Genomic DNA, 25,772 nt, shown 5'->3' with positions numbered 1-25,772 from the left:
GAAATAATGTGCAGACTGGAGGTGGCACAGGGTACAAGTCTACAAGACAAATCCTTCCAAGTTTTCCTTCTGAGATTTTAGATTAGTTTGAGTACTTTCACCTGACTGCTCCTCCAGCCTGGGCCAGAGGGCCCAGGGCAGATTCTGACACCTCCAGTCTCTCGTCCAGTTTGAAGTTCACCCTGCTGCAGGGTGCCCCCCTCCTCTGTGTCACCAGGCAGATTCCTTCCTACGGCAGCAAGCACAGTTCACTGACGGCCAGGTCTGACAAACTGACTGGAGGTCTCCCCACTGGGACCACAGGGCATCACTCCTCGATTTAACATACACTGCTCATGACTATGGATCAAGTTCTACATCTCACTCTCCACCCTGTTCTACGCATCCTATCCTGTAGCCACATCACACTTGTGACATTGTCTTACAAACATTTTCTTTATATCTGTCTGTCTTTGTCCATGCTATTCGGGCTACATGTGATAGCCTTCATCAACTGGAAAATTCCTACTAATCCTTTAAAACCCACTCAGGTGCCAGCTTCTCTGCCCAGATTTTCTTCTCCCTCTGGCAGAGCTACTGCTCCTCTAGTACTTTGTTCACAATTTTATTGTGGTACTAGGCACTCTGTTAATTTTCTTTTCACATGTCTGTGTGTCTCCCTTCACTGGATCACGGGTTGCTCAAAGGTTCAAAGATAGGGACTGTCTTAGGTATCTTGGTATTGCCGAGGCCAAAGGTCATGCCAAATACCATTGCCTTGGTATTGCTTGGGGAAGAAACAGAAAACATATATATCAAGGGTCGTGCCAATGACTCAAGCCAAAGATGGAGACATAGCTTGGCAGCAGCACATTATGTAAGTTCCATGTGAGTCCACAGATGAAATAATAATTTTAATGATTATTAAAGAGAAATATTACAAACTAAAATAAGAAGGGAAGAGACGTGCAGGAGAAATTCCTGTTCAACTGCAGACCTTATCATCAGTGTGGAATAAAATATATTCTGGCTGTTGGGTTCTCAAAGCTTACAGTGCTCACTAGAAAAGCTTCACTTGGCATGTTAGAAATGACTTAATCAAACAGGAACAGTTTGATAGTTGGGAGAACTGGTCTCTAGTTCTGGCTTTAATGCTCACCTATTTCTCCATGTATAAAAAGATAGAGTTTCTTCTTTCCCAATTTGCACAAATGTGAGGACCAAATGAGTACTGCTTTGAGATAAGTATTAAATTAAAAATAGTATATGATCCTCTCCAGAAAGCAAAGTTCTTTCAAATGTCGTTTTCTTAATTAAGGATAGGGTGGCTTCTGAAAATGGAAATGCTCATCCTAAAGGGCAGCAGAGGGGAGGCTTGAGTCTTTTAAATTAGAAGATATTTTTCAAAATAAAGTTGAGTTCAAAAAGGTCTTCTGGTTTTCAGATGGTGGAGTGAAAATATCTCTGTTCCCTCCTTTTCTTGGAAATCATTTCAAAATAACAAGGAAAGGGGAACTCCAAAATATAAACTCGGATCTTCTGGGTTGGTAAACACATGGAGATTTGGGAAGAGTGGCACACCTGGAGAGGGCATGGAAGCTCTGCATCCTTTCCCCATACCTTGCTCTACGAATCTCTTCCTGAGTTATATCCTTTTATAATAAACCAGTGATCTAGTGAGTAAAAAACAAAACAAAACAGAAATATAAACTCACTTTTGGGAGTAAAAACTAGATTTCTGTAACCCTGCACTTTAATAAATGAGACACGCTACCCAAGGCCCAGAATGATCAAATACCAGGCACAGGTAAGATGTTGTCGAGAGTATGCCTGTGGCTGCAGACCTCAGACAAAGCCCACACAGCATCATTCTCCAAAGTAGGAAGCACTGGCTCCTCGGTGAGGAAGATCCACCAACACTTGCTTAGAATAATGGAAAAGGGTGTGTAGGATGGTGCAGGAGTGGCCTGAACCCAAGACTCACCAGGGTGCAGGGAAGGCGGCAACAACAAGCCATTTCAGTGGATGCACTCTAGAAATGAGGTCGGGAGAAGGAGAGAGTGAATCATGAGCAGCCTTAAAACCACCGATCTGTCTTTCTCTCTCTCTCCATCATAACAAGCACTTCCGTGAGCCAAAGAGAATTCTTGCTGGTCTAGAACCTGCCTTGGTCTTTTCCTCAAGTAAATCTTCTGCATAGGGACAGAGATTGGATTGGATTAGCAAAACACTAGAAATAACCCATATACCCATGGACTGGGAATTGGTTATTAAATTGCAGCTCATACCTTATAATAGCATACCAGGTAGCTGTTAGAAAGAATGTGGCAGCCCTATATGGACCAATATGGAATGATCTCTAGGTTATACTAAATGAAAAAGGCGGGCAGCAGAACATGTATATAGAATGAGTATGCCTTTGTGTTGTACGTGCATATCTATAAATATACCTATAATATATACAAATATAGGTATACACATACATGCTTATGTGTGTATATGTATGAAATAGCTCTGGAAGAATGTATAACAAATAGGTGGTCTGAGAATGGGGTGTGAGAAAGACTTACTTTACACTGTACATCATTTTTACCCTTTTTGAAGTATGTATCATGTACATTATTACCTATTCAAAAAACTAATTTAAAAAATAAAAGGTCTGGATTGCCTTCTTGGGACAATTGTGAAGAAGCATTTTTAAAGAAACTTTGCACTATCCGAATTAAGAGATCTCTCTACATCTAAAAGGCAAATACGAATGAATAAAGAAAAACATAAGTTTGTCTTGACAATTTGGTCCAAGAGAGCAACTGCTGGATCCATAAAGAACAGAACTGAGAGCCAATCATGGGCTTCCTGGGCTGGCCCTGCACGCAGACTTCCACGACAGCTGAAATACCCTACAGCCAACCACAAGTGTCAAAGGTGACTGACCAAGTGTGCTTGGAAAATAGCCAAGAGTAGAATAAAATAATTCTCCTCAGACCAATCCATAACCCCTAAGGTTTAATTCTTCTGTTAACACATGCTTAACACACAACGAGGAACAGTTTTAAGACATGACTGTCCATTAGGCATTAATCATTTGTGAGCTGGTTCCAGCTGTAACTGATCCTTGTCATTCACTAAATGCAAGAACACAAAAGAGCACTGGGTGGGGGTGCACAGGTCTGAGATAACTGGTGGCTGTCTTTCTCCAGCCACAAAATAATCACCCCTAGATCTCACAGACAGGTATCCTGGCCCATCATTCTTAGGCATATGTAATTTATGTGGATAGTGTCAAAATGACTACAGGTCAAACACCATCACTTAAAACTCACTGAGCATCCATGAACACCAGGAAGGCACAATACCAGTTATAAACCCCGATCCTCTTTAGCCTTCCTTCTATAAGTCTGCAGGTGAATTTCTAAAACCTTAGGACTACACACTTGGGTGAACACCAGAAAAAAAAAAAGTCATGTAAAAGCTGTTAAAATATGGGGAAACTTAATTTTAAATTTGGGAAATATGTTCGCTTGCTTGTCTTGTGTTAGGCGGTTATCTTATCTATTTCTGGAAGCGACTTTATTTTTCCTCTGATTTGCTGGAGAGCAGCAATGATTGAACAAAAATGTTTCCCCGTGGCCTAGTGGTTAATTGAGCATTCTCCATTTGACGGCTCAGGTTCGTGAGTTGGGATCCCAGGCGCAGACCTACACCACTCATCAGCCATGCTGTGGCGGTGACCCACATACAAAATAGAGAAAGACTGGCAAAGATGTTAGCTCAGGGCAAATCTTCCTCAAGCAAAAAACAAAAAAAAAGAGGAAGACTGGCAACAGATGTTAGCTCAGGGCGAATCTTCCTCAGCAAAAAAAAAAAGTTTAAAAGTGTTAGAATAAACAACAGCTTTAAGGGTGCTAGAGACCTAAAATCTATTTCTGTGCAAAGTACAAACTACACCTTTTGTCCTTTTTCTTGGTTCTACCATATGAGGAGAAAAAATGTCTCATGTTCTATTAGGGCATGTGGCGGTGACCCACATACAAAATAGAGAAAGACTGGCAAAGATGTTAGCTCAGGGCAAATCTTCCTCAAGCAAAAAACAAAAAAAAAGAGGAAGACTGGCAACAGATGTTAGCTCAGGGCGAATCTTCCTCAGCAAAAAAAAAAAGTTTAAAAGTGTTAGAATAAACAACAGCTTTAAGGGTGCTGGAGACCTAAAATCTATTTCTGTGCAAAGTACAAACTACACCTTTTGTCCTTTTTCTTGGTTCTACCATATGAGGAGAAAAAATGTCTCATGTTCTATTAGGGCAGTAACAATTTATGTCAGACACAAAGCAAAGGGGCCAGTGTCATTTTTTACTATAAGTTTATTCCCTGGTTGATGTTTTAATACTGATGTATGTTGTTGGGAGAGTGCTTTGTTAAACAGTTCACTAACAGAAACAATAGTTCTCATGTACTAAGTGCCTTCCCTGTGCTAGCATTCTGATGGTTATTTACATAATTATCTTTTACCCTCCAAAACAACTCTGCATGACAGATGTTATTATCCCCATCTCACAGATGAGGAAACAAAGGCTCAGAGGTAAAGTAATCAGCCCAAGATCAAACAGCTGGGATGTGACAAAACTATGTCCAACCCTAGTGAGCTGACCCCAGGCCTGCACACTTACCACTACCCCACCCGGCCTACGACAAGCACATCAGTCTCTGCATAGTCAATGCAACGGAGCAAATATTTCCTGGGCTGCTTCTATATGTTAGGCACTGTGCTAGTCACTGAGCAAAACTATAAACATGAGTAACAGGTAATCAATAAATATTCAATGAATAAATAAATCTATAGATACATGGCTCCTATGCACAAATGATAGCTTCAAATATTTAAGTATTGAAAGTTACCATGTGCCAGGCACTTCTCTAGGAAAAGCCAGAAAAGGAGAAAAAAAAGAAGTAACAATAAAACATATGGTATATAAAAAGCCCCAAATAAGTTCCAATTTATCAGTAATTACAATAATTGTAAACAGATTATTAAATCCCCTTACCAAAAGACAGAGATATTCAAATTGCTTTAAAAAATCAGCTGTATCTTCTTTAAAAGAAACACAGCTAAAACAAAATGATGTCTAAAACTTTGAAAACAAAAGAATCAAAACAATACCCAAGGTAGACCCTCAAAACTGGTGTGGAACCCTCATACATCGCTGGTGGGAATGTAAAACAGTGCAGCCACTTCAGAAAAGTTTGGAAGTTCCTCAAAATGTTAAACAGAGTTATCACAAGACCCAGCAATTCCACTCTGAGGCATCTAGCCAAGAGAAATGAAAACATATGCCCACACAAAAACTTGTATGTGAATGTTTATAGTAGCATTGTTAATAATAGCCAAAATATAGAAAAACCCAAATGTCAATCAACTTATGAGTGGATAAACAAAATAAAGTATGGCCACGCAGTGAAATATTATTCAGCAATAAAAAGGAATGAAGTATTGATACACACCATAGCATGGATAAACCCAAAAACCATCATGCTAAGTGAAAGAAGCCAGTCACAAAAGGCCACATTCTGCATGATTCCATTTATATGAAATGTCCAGAATAGGTAAGTCCATAGAAATAAAAAGTAGGTTAGTGGTTATCAGGGCTGAGGAGAGGGGGGATGGGAAGTGACCGCTAATGGGTTTCTTTTTGGGGTGACAAACATGTTCTGGAATTAGATGATGGTGATGGTTGTATGACTCTGAAATATTCTAAAAACCACTGAATTGTATACTTTAAAACAGTGAACTCTATGGTATGTGAATTATATTTCAATAAGGTGGTTATTTTAACAAAACTGGTGCAGCATGATTAATATCAAGCCAAACAAAAATCAGGACAAAAAATATTAATAGATATATAAAGTGCTTTAGAAACATGAATGAAAAGGTAATTAATTGCTTCCACGGGTTATGCACGAGTCAAAAGCATAACAGACCTCTGAGGCAGGCCTTCCGCGATTGAAGGTAGTGGGGAGGGTGCGAGAAAGCTCTGCCATGTGCGCGTGTACAGGGTGTGTGGCAACCAGCATGGCGCTCACAGAGCCAGGTTGTCAAGGAGTTTGAGCTTTATTTTGTAGGCTTTTATAATTTTATTTGTTTATTTATTTTTCCCCCAAAGCCCCAGTAGATAGTCATTTGTCATAGCTGCACGTCCTTCTAGTTGCTGTATGTGGGACGCGGCCTCAGCATGGCCGGAGAAGCGGTGTATCGGTGCAAGCCGGATCCGAACCCCGGCGGCCAGCAGCAGAGCGCGCCCACTCAACCGCTAAGCCATGGGGCCGGCCCTGTAGGCTTTTAAAGAGAGGAAAGATGTTAGACTCTCACGCTTTAAAAACAGCCCCCCGGGGCCGGCCCGGTGGCGCAAGCGGTTAAGTGCGCGCGCTCCGCTGCGGCGGCCCGGGGTTCGCTGGTTCGGATCCCGGGCGCGCACCGACGCACTGCTTGGTAAGCCATGCTGTGGCGGCGTCCCATATAAAGTGGAGGAAGATGGGCACCGATGTTAGCCCAGGGCCGTCTTCCTCAGCAAAAAAAAAAAAAAAAAAAAAAAGAGGAGGATTGGCGGATGTTAGCTCAGGGCTGATCTCCTCACAAAAAAAAAAAAAAAAAAAAAAAAAAAAAAACAGCCCCCCCGGGAGGCCATGTGTGGAAATGAATTACAGCAAGAAGCAGCAGCAAATAGGTAGACCAATTTGGGGATCCACATAATGTGCAGGGATAAGCAAGTTTAATTTGAAGCATATGAGGTGCTTTTGGCAAATGGAAATTTAGATCTGAAATTTAGAAAAGAAGCAGGGCTGGTGATAGTGATTTAGGAATCTTTACATAAGGCTGTTGGGTGTGTTTCATTCTCTAATGCTAATTGTATGAAGAACTAGAAAAGTATAACATTTTAAATTACTGAGTCACCTTCTGTAATTTCTAATTAAGTAAGGGACATGGCTAATAATGGAAGTAAGTCAGGTGGCTGATACCGCTAGTTGCCTACTCAATAACCATTCCCTCTTCCTCATGGCAGAACTCCTAATTTAAGGGAGAGTGGTGGCAGTTGTAATTTACTCAGCTAAAAATATTCAATTTCTCAGACTCGCTTATATTTTGAGCAACCCTGTGACACCATCCTGGCCAACGAGATGTAAGTGGAAACAGCTGGGGAGGGCACCACTTTCTGAATAAAAATGCAAAACCTCCCTAACAGAAAGGCCTTCACTCTTTAGCTGCTTATACCTTCCTTTTCTTCCTGCATGTACTATAGATGTAAGACTAGAGATACAGCAGCCATCTTGTGACCATGAGGCAACCAGATTTAGGATGAGGTGCTACAGGCTAAGGACAATGAAGCAGGAAGATGGAAAGAGGCTGATTCTTTGACAGCACTGTTTGAGCTCCTGTATCAGCCCTGGACTGCCTTTCTTGGGAGTCCAGTTCCACAAGACAAATAAACTTGTATCTGTTTAAGCCAGATTCTGATGTGTGAGTTGTTTTTGTTTGTTTGTTTGTTTTGGCAGCTGAATATAATCCTAACTGACACAAGTCATATTTGGACTAAGAGAGAGAGAGAGAGACTAAAAAGACATGACCTTTATTTCAATTGCTAAAAAAAAGTTTAAAAATAAAATATCAGTTATTCTTACTACCAAGAAGTACTGAAAGCATTAAGGGGCTTATGAGGTAGTAGAGAGCACTGGATTTTTCCTTTTCCAAACAGTGTGCTAAAATTCGCAGTTAAAAGGAGATTATGGGACTACCAGCATTAAGAAAATTCTTGAACACACAACTCATGTATTAATGAGTATATGTGCATGATGAGACCCTTCAAACTTTTTCTGGATCAGGTGAACTAATCTGGCTCATTTCAATGGCTTCAGCCAGAACAAATGTTCTTAAAGATGGGATTGTTCAACTCACTCTCACAAGAATTATCACCTCTGGAAGAAAGACTCTTTCTACTCTCCCAGGTACTCAGTAAACACAGCTAAGGAAACAGCACGTCCTTGAACCAGTGTCCTGGTCCTTCACAGAACAGCTTTTACTGGGCTGCACTCTGGCATTATGTCTCCAGAACTGCAGTCAATCAAGTTCTAGGAAACACTTATAATTGCCTTCTACCACAAACCTTCCATTGTCTTCATGGCAGGGACCATGTCGAAGACTTAGATCTCTATGGTAACAGAGACTGCTCTGAAGACCCGCCAGGAGAAAGTTATTCCAGGTTTCAGGACCAGGAAAAGCTGTGTTAACTGATCTGTTTTTATCTCAAGGTCACTGTGGATCGGATAACTATTTGTGTTTTCCTCTTTCTTTTGGCTACTGGGAAGCTCTGACAAATTTCTAATCCCATCCCCAGAAACTACACTAGATCTTATAGTAAACTCATCTCTAGAATCTACCTGCACCTTATGATACAGTCTTGTTCTCAAAATTGTTCTCTGGTTTTATCTTGCTTTCTAATCTGTGTGTTCTCTTTACCCCAGTTTCATTAACTATTAATTTTATGTTTTTACTAACTATTTTTGTAAACACCTCAAATGCTTTACAGAACAAGGAACATTTAAGGCAAACAATTTTTAAAAGCATTAGATAATAATAAAAATAATAACAGCTAATTTATTGAGCATTGCTATGAATGAGGCACTGCCCTAAGCACTGAACCTACGTTTATTTACCCTAAACACGAGACAAGTGCTATTATGCCCATTTTACAGATGAGAAAACTGAGGCACAGAGAGGTTAAGTAATTTGTCCGAGATCATACAACAAATAAGTCATGGATGCAAGATTCAAACCCAAATATTCGGAATTACAAAAGTTATACAAAAGAAGAAATAACAATAATATTTAATTTCTAAAAGAAGCAGAGGTCTTCTGATTTCATAGGCTGAGCTTAGCATCCTTTGGATTTAAAGGAGATACCCATTATACATCTTGTTCATACAGTCATGCCTGATGATCCACATCAACAGAGAGGAATGAGACAGTAAGAGTCAAAAGGACGGATTATCCAAAAATAACTGACTTTTGACCTTGGAACATAAGGTATTCATGCATTCACTCTCTCACTCATTCAGTACTGGTCATATGCATGCATGGTGCAGGTGCTAGGAACAGAGATGAAGCGGACACAGTACCTGCCCTCCAGGAGCTCAGGAGCAGCAAGGGAAAGTCAGACAGGTAAAGGGCACTCTGGGTTACGAGTGGGCTAACAGCAGACCACAGCAGGGCATGACATGATCATTCTGAGAGCAGTTCAGCTCTCAGCCTCTGTGTCTCATCTGATAAGGGGAGTAAGTAGAATCAGCTCCCTTCTAGGGCTACTGTGATAATTTCACACAAGCTCTTAGCCTACCCCAGTATGTGTTAGCCTTTAGCTCTCGACGGCCAGTCGATGGCAGCCTGGGCACCTTGCTCTGCCACACACGTGCACTCACATGGACACGTCTTCAGAAGCTCAAGAACTGAGGCAGGTTGCTACCTCCTCCCCGCTACTCCCAGGAGCTGACTAACTTACCATCCACAGGCAGGCCTGGCACTCTTTTCTGGGTGCCACCATCTCAGATTCAGTGTCTCGCGGGAATACATCGCCCACTCTGAATGAATATTCCTTCAAGATGCACTTGAAAATATTCCTCCACAGTGCCTGGCCCTCATAACACCCACCCTGCATTTCTGCCACATTTGTTCTGCTTCACTTTATCTCTTTGGCTCTTCAACACCACGGTTCACTACACGATTCCCCTGCTGCACAACAGGTCGGGTTCCCACTTCAACAGTCTAAGGAAAGAGCCAACTGGAATCGCAAAGGGGTAGTTTCAGGTGCATCACGGCTTGAAGCCGGTGAGAAAACCGTGCGCCATACCTGCACCTGCTCAGCATCAGCTGGGAAAAGAACGTCTCTTCAGTTTTGCGCAGTGGCTGAATAAGAACTAATTAATCATTTTCTCACCAACCCTAACTCATATTTAACAGCTCCCTCTCAAAGTTTGTTTTGTCATGCTATCAGCAAAGTCAGTCAAACATTACGATTCCTTTCTAACTATTCCAGCAGCCAGATGGCAGGAACACTACTGTGACAAGGCAAAACTCGCCTAAAGATAACTTCGTGATGCTTCATCATGCTTGATGGCACTCTGCTGAGCGGGTTCACCGGGAGACACCTCTTTTGTTGCCCCACTTAACCCACATTCTTTAAACCAAATCTTTATCATTCCAAGAATAAGACAAACATTCAACTCTGCAAATGTGAAACTGGCAGGTAAAACGAACATGTTTCTACTTCTCTAAGTTCTGAATTTGAGGCAGAAGTATAAAATCACCAGAAGATCACACAGTAGGACAAATTTCTCAAGATTTCTCTCTAAAGATAACGTGACTGTACCCTAAAGTTTCAAATATTTCTGCACCAAATTTAACGTATATTTATAACACATTTGCTAGAAAACAAATTTGTTTCCTTCTGCCAAGTTATTTTTGTAGGTTTTATTTATTTATTTATTTATTTTTTACTTAGGTGTTAATGAACATATATTTATAAATTCTAGAATGCAGGAAAGTTGACTGTTCCTCCCTGGTGGAAATTTTACATATTCTCCTCTAGAGTTAATTACATTTGGGTTTCTCAGATCTTTTCTAGGTTATATGATTTATTCTTTGTGTGTGTGTTTTAAGTGACTGCAAAATCACAACCTGTACTATATGGTTTCTGAACAATAAACCTCCTACAAAGAGTGTTGCCAGGCTGGGCCAGCTGGCTTTCTCCTGTTCCTAAAACTGTGTGTTCTTAGACACACACACTTCCTCCATCCCTTCTGCTGCTGGCTAACTTCAGTCTGTGACATAATCTCACACTCACAATTATATGAAAACAACAGAGACTCCTGGAAAGGAACAAAAAGGTGGCACGGCAGGAAGCCAGCCCTCCATTCTCTGTCACCCTGATGGCTCTACCTTCACTCAGGCAGCCAAAAACCACCTGTTTATAATTGCGTGTATAGAATTTGAAGTCTGTGTACCCAGGTTTTTAACTCTGGCTCCCCTGAGTAAGGCATTTAACCTCTGTGACCTTTTATTTTCTCATCTGTAAAAAAGGCCCAATAACAATATCTCCCTTAAAGAACCACTGTGAATCATATGAGGTGATGCACATAAAAGCATTTGGTAAAGCCCTTTGCAGTATATATTTGTTTCATTTTCAGTTATTTCTCAATTTTCTTTTGCTCCCATATCCTTTTTTTCCCCCTCATTTGGTTTTTGAATGTATCTCTAAAATGCACCGGCTGGAAAACTGGACTAATCTGCGTGTTACCCCAGTGAAGTGGATTTTTAGCATTCAAGTTTTATTTACTTTTTTATTGAGGTACAACTTACATAGATCAAGCGCACAAATCTCAAGGGAATAACTTCATAAATTTCTAAATGTGTACACCTCTGTAACCACTACTTAGGTCAAGGTGGGGAGCATTTCCAGCACCCCCGAAGCCTCCCTCAGGCCCTGTTCAGGTCATTATGAGGCCCAAAGGCAACTCCTCTTCTAACCTCTGTTGCCATGATTAGCTCTGCCTAAAGTTAAAAAAAATTTTCAGGGAAAACTGGAGTCCTAGTGATTACTACTACTGACAAGAAATGTACTTCCAATCCTCCCTCGGAAGAGATAAAAGATTCTGGAAAGGAGGAGAGGGGTAAGAACTTTGTAAATCACACGGGTCATGCCGAACAAGGCCCTCATTTTGCAGCCAATGACCCAAGTCTCAGAGAGGCGAAGTGACAGCCCACTTCTGCTTCAGAGTAATTTTCCTTCCAAATGCAGCCTGTCCCAAAACATCCCCAGTGTCAGGGATGCTGCTGGTGCGTCTGGCGCGCGGGGAACAGCTCTCCCCGGCCTCTCCCCGCAGAACTTCTTTCCAGAGAGCGGCGCACACTGGGTCCCCAGGCCGCCCCCGCTCCCGCCGCCGCACATCCAGCGGCTGGCACTCTCCGCTCAGAAGGCACTGTTCCTGCGAGCCAGTGCCTGCCCGCCCACGGGGCGAGATCTCGGGCGCTCGCTCCCCCGACCCTGCTCTCCCTCCGCCCCCTGCCCGCCCCCGACAACGCCGCCGCCGGGGTGTATTGGGGGAGGGGGAGGACAGACACTGCCATCTTCTCCTCCACTCCTCCAAAGGACTTCAGAGCCCGTTTGTGGCCAGATTTAAGTCGCTGGAGCACAGTCAGACCACTGACCTCAGGGGCTTGGAGATGAGCACTGGGAGGGAGTCCGGAGAGCTGCGCTCTGGCCCCTGCTCGGTCACCACGAGCTGTGTGACCTTGGGCAAGTCACTTCACATCTCCGGGATTGGCTTCGTCTTTGGAGGCTGCTTCTGTATCCCCAAAGCCACCTCCAGCTCAACAATTTCCTAGCCCTTCTTTACTCCGCCCCAGCCCTTCCCGCGACAGCCCCCTCCTCAGGGAGACCCCAGCCTTTTGTTCTGGGGGTGAAGCGGCGAAGGGAGGAAGGGATTGCTTCGCCAAGGACAGGCCCGGGCGGCCCTGGCGCCCGGGGCCGCTCACTGGAGAGTCGGGTCCAGGCAACCCCGCAGTGACCTCGGTCCCTCCGCGGTCCCGTTAAGGCCGGGCCTGGGAGGCGCGGCGCGGCGGGGAGCGGGTGGCGGGCGCTAGGGCAGCGCAGCGCCTCGACGCCTGTCCCAGGCGGGGGTCCGGGACTAGGGCACGCGCGCAGCACCCCCGTCCCCGCCGGGGGCCACTCCGCCCCGGGACAGCCCGAGCGGCCGCCGCGACAGCCCGTCCCCCACCCTCGGGCACGGACCCGGACCCGCGCACGGAGCCGCTACCTGCCGCTGGCCGTGTTGGGGGGCGGACAGGACTGGGGCTCCGGCCGACGTCCCCGCCGCCGCCTCCCGGCTCCGGGCTCCGTCCCGCAGCACCCGTGCTCCCAGCGGCGCCGTGCCGCCCTCTGTTCTGTGCTGCGCTCGGTGCGCCCGGCTCGCTCCCCGGCCGCCAGCTCTGGTGCTGCCGGGACGCGGAGGCGGGGCTGCCGCCCCCACCTGCTCCGTCGGCTCCTGCCCCGGAGCCGCCGCAGCCCGGCGCGCAGGGACGCGGCCCGGGCGGGCGGGGTCGCTCTGGCACCCGGGAGGCGGGTCCTCGCCGCGGGGCGCGCCTCTCCGGGCCAGAGTCCCAAGTCTGAGCTGCCGGGAGAGTGGGGCCTAAGGCTGCAGTTCCCCAGATAGGAGGGGCTGTGGTGTGGATGACACAGGGCCCAGCACTGCCACTCTGGGGACACTCCACTCCTTCATCAGTTTATTCCAAAATATTTTGAATCCTTCCTATGCTCCGGGCGGCGTTATAAACGGTGGGAACAGAAGAGAAAACAAGATCGTCTCTTGCCCTCGCAGAGTTCACGGTCTAGAAAGGGAAACCAACTAATGGGCAATTACAATCCAGAACCAAGAGGGAGTGGTCATAGAGGGGGCACCTGATCCAGACTTGGGGGAGGTCAGGGAAGGCTTCTCGAGGCGCTGATGTCTAGGAGAACTGAAGGATGAGCGTGAATTATCCAGACGGCTTGGGGAAGTAGATTGTTTCAGGTGCAGGCGAAGCTGAGAGGAAGCAGACTGTGTTTGAAAACTGAAATAAACTGAAATAAGTTTGAGGAGCTGGAAGAACCTGGCTTAGCCAACAAATCCCCGTCACACTTCCCGTTGAGGCCCCTTGGAGGATGCAGAAAGTTTATGTCTGAGGCCGGATTTATTCCTCTAAGCGCAGTAATCGTTTGGTGAGGATTCCGTATCTCCCATGACCTGGGTGTTCCTGCTAGTGGAGGAGCTAAGAGGATACTCATGGACCATTCACTCAGCCCTGCCGAGTTTGAGCATCTGCTATGAGCCAGGCACTCTGCAGGGCCCTTAGCGTATGCTGGTGAGGGAGGCAGTGTCTCTAACGCTAAAGGAGCTACTGGTCTGGAGTGGAGGAGGGACCTGTGCTCAGGGCTATGCCAACGCTTGTATGAATTGCACGGGAACACGGGCGAGGGAGCAGTTAATGCCAGCAGGGAGGCTCTCACACACGGATTGCAACCTGTCTCCAGGTTCAAATTTTGTAGCAGCTGCTATCAAAATATGTTCTTCAAGCAGCCCTTAGCTGGTTTCTTAATTACTCATGTTTATAGCCTGACAATGTGTAGGCTTGTATTTATAGCAAGGATAAAGAATTCACTCCTGATGCCTTCCACTCCTGTGTCTCTGTTTTGTTTAGGCAAAGAAAGGTATACATGTAGCCAGTGGAAGCCAACAAGGTACTTGCTTCCCACCTGTTTGTCCTGTGTTCCTCCTGCCCTTTCCTCCTTTGGAACTGTAATAAATGATCATGGGCATGAAATCTGAAAAACTGTGCTCAAACCAAAACTCACAAAACATTTTGCATTTGATCGCTACTAAAAAATAAAAAATCTGAAACATTACCCAGACATTCTCCTTCTCTGGACTCCTAATGCTTGTTTTCATTAAACATATGACTGCTAGTATTCTAATACAAAAAGGAAGAAAAGATAAATTAGTAGAGAAGACATTTCCATGAGCCCAGAGAGATCCCATCAGGTCTTCTGCTGAGTGGCCAGAGCAGGAGCTAGTTGATGGAAATGCTGTTATTTATCTTAAGGGATAGATATGTGCTGGCTTGGATCAAATAATTTGTGAAAAAATGCTTCTGGTTGAAAGGGATGGGGAAAATGATGAGTGAGGCAACTATTTGGAAACTGGGGACATTGGGGGCTGGAAGCCTCGGGGGCCCAATGTCTCACATTCATATGAAGTAACTCTGCCATTGGTGTCTTGTTTCTAGAGACATTAGAAAGGATTCATTCCCACCTATATATATAACTGTAGGACAGCACAGTTGGACAATATTTGTTTGGTGGCAGATAGTGTGAGTTGCCTTCCCCAATAGCCAAACCATTCTCCTTTTCTTCCCTATTAATAGAACCGAGGATCAGAATTGATGTAAGACTACCATGACAATCCCATTCCTGATTTCCCAGGCTTTCTTGCAGCTAAGGAAGTCATTGACCCAGTTCTGGCTAATGAGTTGAAAGAGGGAGTTGGCTCGAGAGCTTCTGAGAAATCTTTTCCTGGCTCTGCCCTTCTATTTCCCACTTTCTTTATGCCTTGAACACGAATGAGATGCCCAGTGAGGCTGCAACCAGATTGCAACCAAGAGACAATGAACATGAGGCCAAAAAGCCAATAGAATCAGAATGACAGAGTGGGAGATAGAGTCAAAGTGGTACTCCTGGACATTCCACCAAAGCCAGCAACAGCCTACCTCTGAACTTTTCGTTATGTAGGAAAAATAGCCCTTGTTTGTTTAAGCCACTGAGACTGGGTTTTCTATTCCTTGCAGCCAAATATACTCCTAACTGATACAGTGACCTGGTAAAGGGCTAACATCTCTTCTCCTCCCACTGCCCACAAAATGCCTGCAATAGCTCACCTTTCACACCTACTTGTAAACAAGTATTTATATCTGCTGTGGCTTATTGAGCTCTTCAGGAGAAAGGCACTATAGAACTCTTAAATGTTTTATACGTGTATCCACATCAATTCCTCAAATATTTATAGAGCAGCTATTAGTTGGTGATAATGTACTGGTTCTGGGGGTGCAAAAATGAATTCACAGCCCTGCCTCCAGAGAGCTAACAACTTAGTAGAGGACACAAACTTGTAAACAGAGTATCACAGTTCCATGTAAGAAAGGAGTTTGTCTTGGTTAGAGAGGTAATACAGGAAAAGAAATGATGAGCTCTGTCTGGTGTGGGGAAGGAGGGAGGCAGTAATACCTGAGCTGGGCTTCCATGGATGAACTGGAGTTTCCTCTGTGAGAAACTGGGGAAGGGAGGCCATTTCAGGGAAAAGAAAGTCTGAAAGAGCTTGGTGGTCCAGAAGCCTCAAACTCCACACGTCTGAAACCACACTGATGGTCTTTCTCCCAAACCTGACCCATTCTTGGAGTTGCCCATCTCCCCATTCATCCGGTCGGACCACCCAGCAACCTCCTCAGCTCCCTTTCCCTCATCACTCCTCCCAACAGTGGATTTTGCCTCTTGATCTATCTGGTTTACTCATCTGCACCAATGCCACTTGACACCAGAGCCGGTCACCTCTCTCAGCACTTCCACAGTAGCCTCTTAGCTGGTCGCTCTGCAACATGCTGCTTCTCTCTTCCAAACCATTCTCCACAATGTGGTCAGAGAGATTGTCTTGAAACCTAAAGCTGATCTTAAAACTGCCATTATCTGTAGTTTAGTGATTTCCCTTGGCTCTGATGAGCTTTGTCTGAAGGCCCTCACAGTCTCCAGCACAACTTGCTCAGTCTCCCCCTCAATATCTGTACTCCAGCCATGTTGGCTTCCTTTCAAATCCTTGAACAGGTAATATTCTTTCTTGTCATAGGCCGTTTTCACGTGATCTTCCATCTTTGTAGAGAACATCTCAATAATGAATTCTTTTCATTTTTCAGATCTTAACTAAACTCAGTCATCACTTACCTGGATCTTGACTAGGTCAACTTCTCCTATTACAAACTCTCATAATCCCATGTAACTTTCTATTGCAGCATTTATTACAGTTGTAGTGATGCCATTTATCCGTTTGATGATTTGATTAACATCCATCCCCCAGACCGTGGTATTCTTGACCTCAGGAACCATCTCTGTCACCATTATACCCTTATCTTACAGCACAGCAACTGGCACATAGTAGGTATTTAATACATATTTGTTGAGTTATGGAAGAAATGAACAAATCAGGGTTGGAGTTCTGAGCTGTATATTTGAAAGTCTATATATTTTTTTAACTTTTAATATCAACTTCATTGAGAAGTAATTTATATATGATAAAATGTACTTATTATAATTGCACAGCTTATTGAATGCCAACAAGTGTATACTCTGATGTAATCACCACCTTTATCAACACATAGACTGTTTCAATCACCCAGAAAAGTTCCTTGTGCCCCTTTGCAGCCAGTCCCTACCCCCAGGAAGCCACAAATCTGTTACTGTTGATTAGTTTTGTCTTTTCTACAGCTCTGTATACTAGAACATACATGATATACTCTTTTCTGTCTGGCTTTTTCCCTTGGCATAACGTATTTGAGTTTCATCCGTGTGTTATGTGTAGTTGGTTCCTTTTTGTGGCTGGTTAGTATTTCATTGTATGGATATGCCAATATTTGTTTATCCATTCACCCATTGGTGGATGTTTGGGTTGTTTCCAGTTTTTAGATGTTAAAAAAAAGCTGCTTTGAATATTTATGTATAAGTCTTTTTGTAGATAAATGTTTTTATTTCTTTTGGGTAAATACTTAGGAGTATAGTTTTAAGAATCATTAGCATTTAAAGAGAAAACCTTGGAACCACAATGAAATACCACTTCACACCCACTAGGATGACCATAATTAAAAAAAAGGAAAACAACAAGTGTTGGTGAAGATGTGGAGAAGTTGGAACCCGCATACATTGCTGGTGGAAATGTAAAATGGCACAGCTGCTGTGGAAAACAGTTCGGCACTTCTTCAAAAAGTTAAGAAATTGACCAAGAAATTCCAGTCCTAGGTATACACCCAAAGGAACTGAACACAGGCGTTCAAACAAAAACTTGTACCCAAATGTTCATAGCAGCACTATTTACCACAGCCAAAATGTAGAAACCACCCAAATGTCCACCAACAGATGCATGGGTAAACAAAATGTAGTATATCCATATAATGGAATATTATTTGACAATAAAAAGGAATGTAATACTGATACATGTTACAACATGGATGAACCTTGAAAACATTATGCTAAGTGAAAGAAGCCAGATACAAAAGACTACGTATTACGTAATTCCATTTATATGAAATCTCCAGAATAGGCAAATCCATAGAGACAGAAAGCAGATTAGTGGTTGCCAGGGGCTGAGGAGAGGTGAATGGGGAGTAACTGCTTAATGAGTACAGGGTTTCCATTTGGGGGATAAAGATTTTCTGGAATCAAGTAGTTGTAATGATTGCACAACATTGTGAGTGCACTTAATGCCACTGAATTGTACATTTTAACATGGTTAAAAGAGCAAATTTTATGCTATATATATTTACAAGAAGAAGAAGGAGGAGGAGGAGTAGGGGGAGGCAGAAGGGGAGGAGGAGGAGGGGGAAAAGAAGAAGGAGAAGGAGAAGGAGAAGGAGAAGGAGAAGGAGAAGGAGAAGACAGAGAAGACGAAGACGGAGACAACAAGACTGAGAAGGGGAAGGGGAAGAGGGTGGGGAAGGGGAAGGCGAAGGGGAAGGGGAAGGAGAAGGAGAAGGAGAATGAGAAGAAACAACCTTCGAGGAGTGTGAGGGTCTAGGGTAGTCGTTCCCACCCTCTGTAAAGGCTGTCTCACCACCCCATGCACCACAAGCCCACAGTGGGCTGAGGGTGGTGCTGCTTGTCAGGTAGAGTTCAGACACAAACCTTCTGTGCAAGTTTCTGCACAGAGAGGAGGCTCCATCTTGCTGAGAGTAAGTGTTAAGAGGCAGGGTGTTCCATCACTTAACATCAGGCTGGGGCTGATTCCTGCAGGTTCCTGGGGTGGTTAAGAAACGACTTTGTGAGCACAGTGCATAAAAGAGAGCAGGCAGTTCTATCTAAACAGCAACACTGTGCCAAATGGTGACCCAGGGGATAGTTCACTCTCTGTGGACGCAGTTTAATCCCATCATGCTGCCTCCAAAAACTCTACTGTTCCAAAATGTGCTACAAACCCAAAAAGGCTGAGATCTACCTCCCTCACTTGCAGAGTGAGAAGGGAAGAAGGTCAAGGCCTATGGACAGCACAGGACTTTACTGAACAGGCAGAGAAAGAGGAGCCAACCCACGGAGGAGGTGGGAGAGAAGGGAGAGAGAGCGTCGAAGCAGCCTGGAGAGAGGGGGCGCAGAAACCAAGGAGAGAGAAGATGTGGTCAACGGTGTCATGCTGCACGAATGTCATCTTCAAGAGGCAAAAGATGTGACAATGGGAGGTCATCGGTTACCCTAGAAATTGCAACTTCAGTGCGGTAGGCCGAGCAGAAGACTGATCTTAGTGGGTTGAAATATGGAAAGGAGCTGAGGGAGTATAGACCACACTTGGAATGTGAACTATTTTTTCAAAAACCTTGACTAAGAAGAGAAGGAGAGAGAGAGGATCATATCTAGAAGAGGAGAAAGAGTCAAGGGAGGATAGAGACCCTAACATGTTGTAGGTTAAGAGAAGAGAACCAGTAGAGAAAAGAGCTTCAAGATTTAGGAAAGTGAGGGTGTTGGAAATGGAGCAGAGACTTCTCTGAAATACCTTCTTAGACCTGTTCTTTGAGAAGCTGAGTAGGGGTTTGCTGAACACTGTTTCACAAAGTTTTCAAAACCTTTGATCCTTCTAAGTAAGTAACATAAAATAGTATAAAAAAAGATCTTGGAGATGAAAGATATGGATTCAAGCAGTCATCTACTAGCTGTGTGATGTTCATTATTTCAGTAGCTTGTTAGAGCCTCAAAATCTTAATTTTTTCATCTACAAAACCAGTGCAGTAATTTCTGCCACGCCTCAGAGTCATTACCAGACGCTAAGAGGTGAATTCTATGAAATTCATAAAACTGAAAGCACTTCGTTTTACTATTAAGGACCACATAAGTATAAGGAATGTTACCTGTTTCACTGTACTATATCTTAAATTAATCTTCACTCACTGGAAACACCAACTAAAAGAAAATTACTGTTTAAAATGAGAAATGTTAACTGATAACTGTTTTCAGCTTTACAAACTCCCTCATGCTATTTCAGAGTACGATGTCTCTTCATCTACAAAAAGGTCACCTCTTTTTTCACTGGGGGTAAAGGGGACAGTCAATGTGGCGGAGGAAGAAGGGGGTGATGGACCTTCTGAGTCCCCTCCTCACTTCTGTCCAGGTCTGTCACAGTTCTAAGAAGATTAGTTTTCTTGACTTGGCTTTTCTTGGTTCTTCTGTAGCCAGCACGGTCCATTATCCACAAGGCACACTGCTTTCAGCCTCTTTGTTGAACTATTGTTCGGGTTATGGTGATTACAGTTTACCAAGAGCTTTCTCTGGTGTTATCATAATGATCATCCTAACAAGCTGACAGTTTGGTCCTCATTTTTGTTTGGTTGGGAAACTCTGGATGGTTCTCTCTTTTTTTTCTTTGGTCACCATATTTGAGATGATGAAACGGAAGCTCAGATGTTAATGGGTTTGTGAAAGTCTCAGGGCTGGTGAGGAGAATAACCGTGAATGGAAATGAATCCCATTCCACTGGACTGTCCTCTCGCTGCCCAGCCCAGTGCCTGGTGCAGAGCACATTCCTTGGATGCACGACTAGATGAATGACTCATTACCATTTCAGCTTAGTTGTGCCCAATGCAACTTCCATCGTGGTAAAAGCTATCATGCCATACTGGAAGCCTTTTAAAATGGAGTTTATCCTCCTTCTAGATTACTTGTTTCTGGTAATGGCACTAACACTCAGTGATTCTCTCAAGCTAAAAACCTGGGTTGTCCTAACCTTCTCCCTGACTTCCATCACCGCCATCTGATCCATCACAAAACGCTGTCCATTCTGCCTCCCGGACATCTTCTTTTCTTTGTCCTTCCCCCTACTTCGCTGCTTTAGTTCAGGCCTGGTCTACTGCCATCATCTCCAAACTGGTGTCTTTAGCTCCAGTGTTCTACCCGCTCCTCCCAACTATTCTCTCCTCTGCATCCATAGTGATGTTCTTAAAGTGAAAATTTAATCATCTAACTCGCCTGCTTAAAATCCTTCAATTGCTTTCGTTTGATATCAAGATAAAGCCTAAATAACTTGGTATTGCCATTAAAGCCCTCAAGATTTGCTCCTCCCATATCATCTTCCATCCTTCATCTTCTGTCTCCATGTTACACTGTGCTCCAGCTATCCCAAAGGACTTGGAACCCCTTGGATTCACCATATTCTCTCCTGACTCTGCCATCACCCAAGCCATTTCCTTGTCTTGGAATAGCTTTTCCCTCCTTGTTACCTGGAGAACTCCTCCTCATCCTTCTATATTGATGCTCATTTAGTCTAGGAAAGCTTTCTGAAAACTCATCGTAGACCAGGAGCCCCTCTTCTGAATATTCAACACCCTCTTCCTCTGTTTGCACTGCAGCACTTAGAGTGTGTGTCATAGCTATTGGTTTATTTGCCTATATCCTTAAGGGCAGAAATAGTGTCATTGTCCCAGTACCACCAGGAACTAGCACATTAGGTGTCATATAAGAAGTCAGTACTCCATAAAGGATTAATTGATTAATTAATTAACAAAAATATCTAGCCCTCTTTTTCTCATCTGTCCACTGAAAATTCTGCACCAGAAAGACAACAGCTTAGAGGTGACACGCCAGCTAAAGTAGATGCTTTATTTCTTTTTTGGTGAGAAAGGACTCTGGCTAAACCTGCATGGCGTGAACTCATGGAGCAGTTTGGCACAGAATGTAGAATAAGAAAGATAGTTTCTGAGCAATTCCTGAGTCAGATCTCAACTTTGTAGCTTTGTTATTTTGTTTCAAGTGGCGCAAACTTCTGAACAACAGCCACACACACCTCAAATGTTAAAACAAAAAAGTAGCCCAAGGTCAAATAGACATGCATTAAATTTTTCTGCCATTTTGGGCTGGCTGTGTTCGTACTGCCTAAGCAGAGACACCCTGTTTGCAAGGATGATCAAGAATTGGCTGTTCTCGAAAGTCCTAGAGTTCTGCTCATTAAGATGATAACAAGGGGTGATATGTGACATGGTGTTAAATTGTCACTTAATGGCAACAAAGGAGAGTGACAGCTTCTCTGTCTGAAAGGTCAGTTAACTGGGTGACACAGCCAGACTTGGTCAGTCAATTCTCAAAAAGAGAAAACTTAGTCTTCCTCTTTCCACATCTATGAGATAACAAGTTCAAATACCAGATTAGCTGTGTTTCCCTGTCATTAAAAAGACTGGTATTTCTTGATCAGAGACAAAATAAGGTTAAGGAAGATATTGTGTCCTGTAGGAAAAAAGAATGGCATGCTTATCTGATGGCATTGCCTACCAATTCCCTGTAGCTTGGTCAAAATAAAAGACTGATCTTGAAAACACTTGAAAAAAGATGATCATAAATCAAAGTACACTTTAATCAGCTTAAAGTATTCATCCTTCTTCTCGGCTATTCAAGTGAATAGTCAGGAAGCACTTAGTGAAGATGGAGGAAGGAATGACAAGGTAAAGTCTGCTGAAGAATGAAACGTCAGCAGGGAAGCCAGGTTATGATCCCAAAGGCCATGTGATCCAGCCCAGAAAAATATGCACAGGAATTTCAGGGTGTAACTCCCAGTATATCTGCACACATCCAAAATTCACATTATAATGTAGAAGATGCAAACAGGTGGAAAATATGCTAGAAGTTTCTTTAGGACAATAAATAATTGTTCATTGTCTTCGAGAAGAGAGAAACTGGAGAGATGGGGAGAAAGCCAAACTATCTGAGTAACAATAATAATAATAATAGCTAACATTGATTAAACATTTCCTACCTATGTGCCAGGCAACATTCTAAGCATTTACTGTGTCAATTTATTTAATTTTCACAATAATAATGAGTTCTACCCTCTGGCCTCTGCTCTTAGCCACCACCCAGCACTGTCTCTGAGATCAGAACTCAGAGGGATCTCTCAAGTGTGGGCAAATGAAGACGACACAGTGGCAAGTACATTAACAAGCCCCGTTTCTTCCCCCTTCTTTCTCTCTCCCAGCCAGGTAGAAGACATGCCTTCTTTTGCTTTAAATAGAAAAAAACAAAAAGTTCTATTGAAGGTGTCTTTTATTTTCTTTTTAATGATAAAGTAATATATGTTCTTGGCTCCCTGTAGCGAGAATTTGAAATAATATTTTAATGTATTTCTCTGAAATACACACACACACACGCATCCACATGTATAAAATATGTGTATACACACATGTTCTGCTTTTTTCACTTAACATTACATCATAAGTGAACTTCCTTTTATTACATAGTCCAGTGGTAAGAATGGAGGGACCCAGGCATCTGAAGCTTTGTTGTGGTTCACTCCTCATTTGATAAGCCAACCTGGGAGTGACGTTACACTTGAGGGCAACTGGGTTTCCAAATCCAGTGTTTACTTGGAGTGAGACGGAGGGCTAGCAGCCACTAATGTGTGGAAAGTCCACATCTGTAAAATAAAAAGACATTTCACTAGAGGTCAGTTCACAAATGAGCAAAGAGGAAAGGCCTGGGGCTCAGGTATGGCGGGATTGAACCCTCCCTGCTCTTTCTCCTGCTTGGGGTCAGCTAGGAACGCAGGTTTAGCCAGTAGAATCAAGGAGAAAGGCTTGATGTGGCTCTTGTTTTGCTCATCTTTGTCATACACACTTTAAACGCCCATTAACTGTCTTCCAGTTGTTATCTACAAGGAGAGAAAAGCTTCCCGGTGCTCTTCAGTCAACGCCTCTTTCAGAGAGAGAAAGAAGAAAGGGCAAGTCGGGATACTTTGGCACTGGTAAATTAACACAGTACATATACATTCTCTTGTCTTTGTCAGCCCAGGAAAATGCTTTGAGTAGCTGGATTTCTTAGTGACAAACTTGCACAGTGAGTTTTCAAACTCACTGATACTCAAAGATAAGTTTCCACTTATCTTTGGAAAGATGTTATGTTAGCTGTCTTCTTCATCGATTCAGTTTGACAGATTCTTTCACTCCACAATTTATCTCATTAATACATCTGGGCTTTTTTTTTTTTTTTCTTCTTTTCTTTTCATCAACGTTAAACTGGGTTTCTAAGGACCCAGGAATTTAAGAGTCTGGTATTTGATAAACCATTCCAGTGGATCTTTTGTTCTAAAGCCTTCAAATTGAATCAGTAAAACATGGACAGAAAAGCAGCGTGTATGTGTGTGTGTGTGTGTGTGTGTGTCTGTGTGTGTGTGTCTGATGTTGACCTTCCTGAGATTAAATGGCATTTCTTGTAGGTGCTGTGATTGAGACAGATAGACTCTGAACATCGACACTTTGATTTCTGGAATCCATAGGATTAGTTGATAGAAGTATTGAATTCTTAATAAAGATAAAATTAATGCAGATTAATCTATTAGTTTATTTCATTTAATATTTTATTTCTCAATAATTTCAATGAAGAACACCACTGCTGTAGTTTGGATAATGTAGGAAAAGGAAAACAACATGGTTACTTGTTTTCATCTTTTAAAAATTGATTTTTTATCAAAGTGATAATGTACATAAGTTTAAAAATAGCGCTAAAAAGCTTTTATGAGAAATAGAATTTCCTTATTCCAAATCCTGCTTTCCTCTTCTGCAGAGGCAACCACTCTCAACTCTTTTAGCTTTTTCTTTTTTTGTCTATGTCCATATTTTAAATAATATGCCTGGGGCCGGCCCCGTGGCTTAGCGGTTAAGTGCGCGCACTCCGCTACTGGCGGCCTGGGTTCGGATCCTGGGCGCGCACTGCCGCACTGCTTCTCCGGCCATGCTGAGGCCGCGTCCCACATACAGCAACTAGAAGGATGTGCAACTATGACATACAACTATCTACTGGGGCTTTGGGGGGGAAAAAAAAGGAGGAGGATTGGCAATAGATGTTAGCTCAGAGCCAGTCTTCCTCAGCAAAAAGAGGAGTATTAGCATGGGTGTTAGCTCAGAGCTGATCTTCCTCACACATACACAAAAATAATAATAATAATAATAATAATATGCCTGTTACCGCACAAAGGGCACGATCTGCTCGCCGCAAGACAAAAGCCAATTGTCAAGAGGCAAGATGGTGGAAAAGAAAGGGCAGTTTATTACAGCTTGCTAGCAAGGGGGAAGATGGCCAACTAATGTCTGAAAGAACCATCTTAAGGGGTCACAAAATCTTACAGCAGTTATATAGGCCAGTGGGTTACAGGGGAGGGGATTAGGAATGTTGACCTGGTGTTACAGACTGGGAGTGCCACACCAGATCTTTCAGTTTTCACTGATGATGGCTATCAGCATAGACTCTCTGTTCAGGGGTCACCACATTCCTAAGGAACTCATAAGAACAAAGTTATCATCTTATTGCAGCTGGGAGGTACATGTACAAGCAGGGGTCATAAAATCTACAGAGCAGTTAGATCTCCTGGAGGGTGCATATCCAGCTGAGTTAGTTTGTCAGAGGTCATTCAAAGTTACAATAGGGTTTCTCTTCTACAATATGGCTTCCCTCACGTCAACCTTGTGTTGAGCCAGTATCGTGCATAAAGTGCTATTGCTCAATTAATCTGTTTTAGACATTATTATCTAAATTCTATCCTGGTAGATGAGGATTTAGCTTTTGTAATTGCTTCGTTTTTTAATTTGTTTAGTTTTCTTTGTATCTATTGCTAAGTTTTCTTACACATCCCCCCCCCCCCCGCCCCATAGTTTCTCAGTACAAATTTCAGAAAATCTATCCATTCCATTCTCCCACTCCAAACTGATCTGGTTGCTCCTTGGGCCTGCTAAACAGCTGCCATCCTGGGAATTCTCTCACCCTTCCACCCCTGCTGGATCTCCTGTTTCCTAGAGTCCACATTTTCTTCTTTCTTGGTTTTTTCCCTAGCACATTCTTTAGTAGTGAAGACTTTACACACTTGATTGTTCGTTTTGCCAGGTATGGAACTCTAGTATGAAAACTACATTCCTCAAAATTCTAATGGCATTGCTCCTCTGT

The 25,772-nt window shown here is 43.3% G+C and overlaps 1 protein-coding gene across 1 annotated transcript in view; it reads right to left on the bottom strand.

Annotated features, from left to right (window-relative positions):
* The window catches only part of WIPF3 (WAS/WASL interacting protein family member 3), an 86,362-nt gene extending 73,379 nt beyond the window's left edge, over positions 1-12,983 (bottom strand). Inside the window, exon 1 of the mRNA XM_058527621.1 lies at positions 12,838-12,983. The gene's annotated coding sequence lies outside the window, so the exon portion shown is untranslated. The remainder of the gene's footprint in view (positions 1-12,837) is intronic.
* Positions 12,984-25,772: the final 12,789 nt, after the last annotated feature.

This window comes from Diceros bicornis, chromosome 3 (assembly GCF_020826845.1).
Source record: "Diceros bicornis minor isolate mBicDic1 chromosome 3, mDicBic1.mat.cur, whole genome shotgun sequence".
In the NCBI taxonomy this organism is placed as follows: domain Eukaryota; kingdom Metazoa; phylum Chordata; class Mammalia; order Perissodactyla; family Rhinocerotidae; genus Diceros; species Diceros bicornis.
Note: the sequence above shows the minus strand (reverse complement) of the source record. Positions and strands in the feature narration are given on the sequence as shown.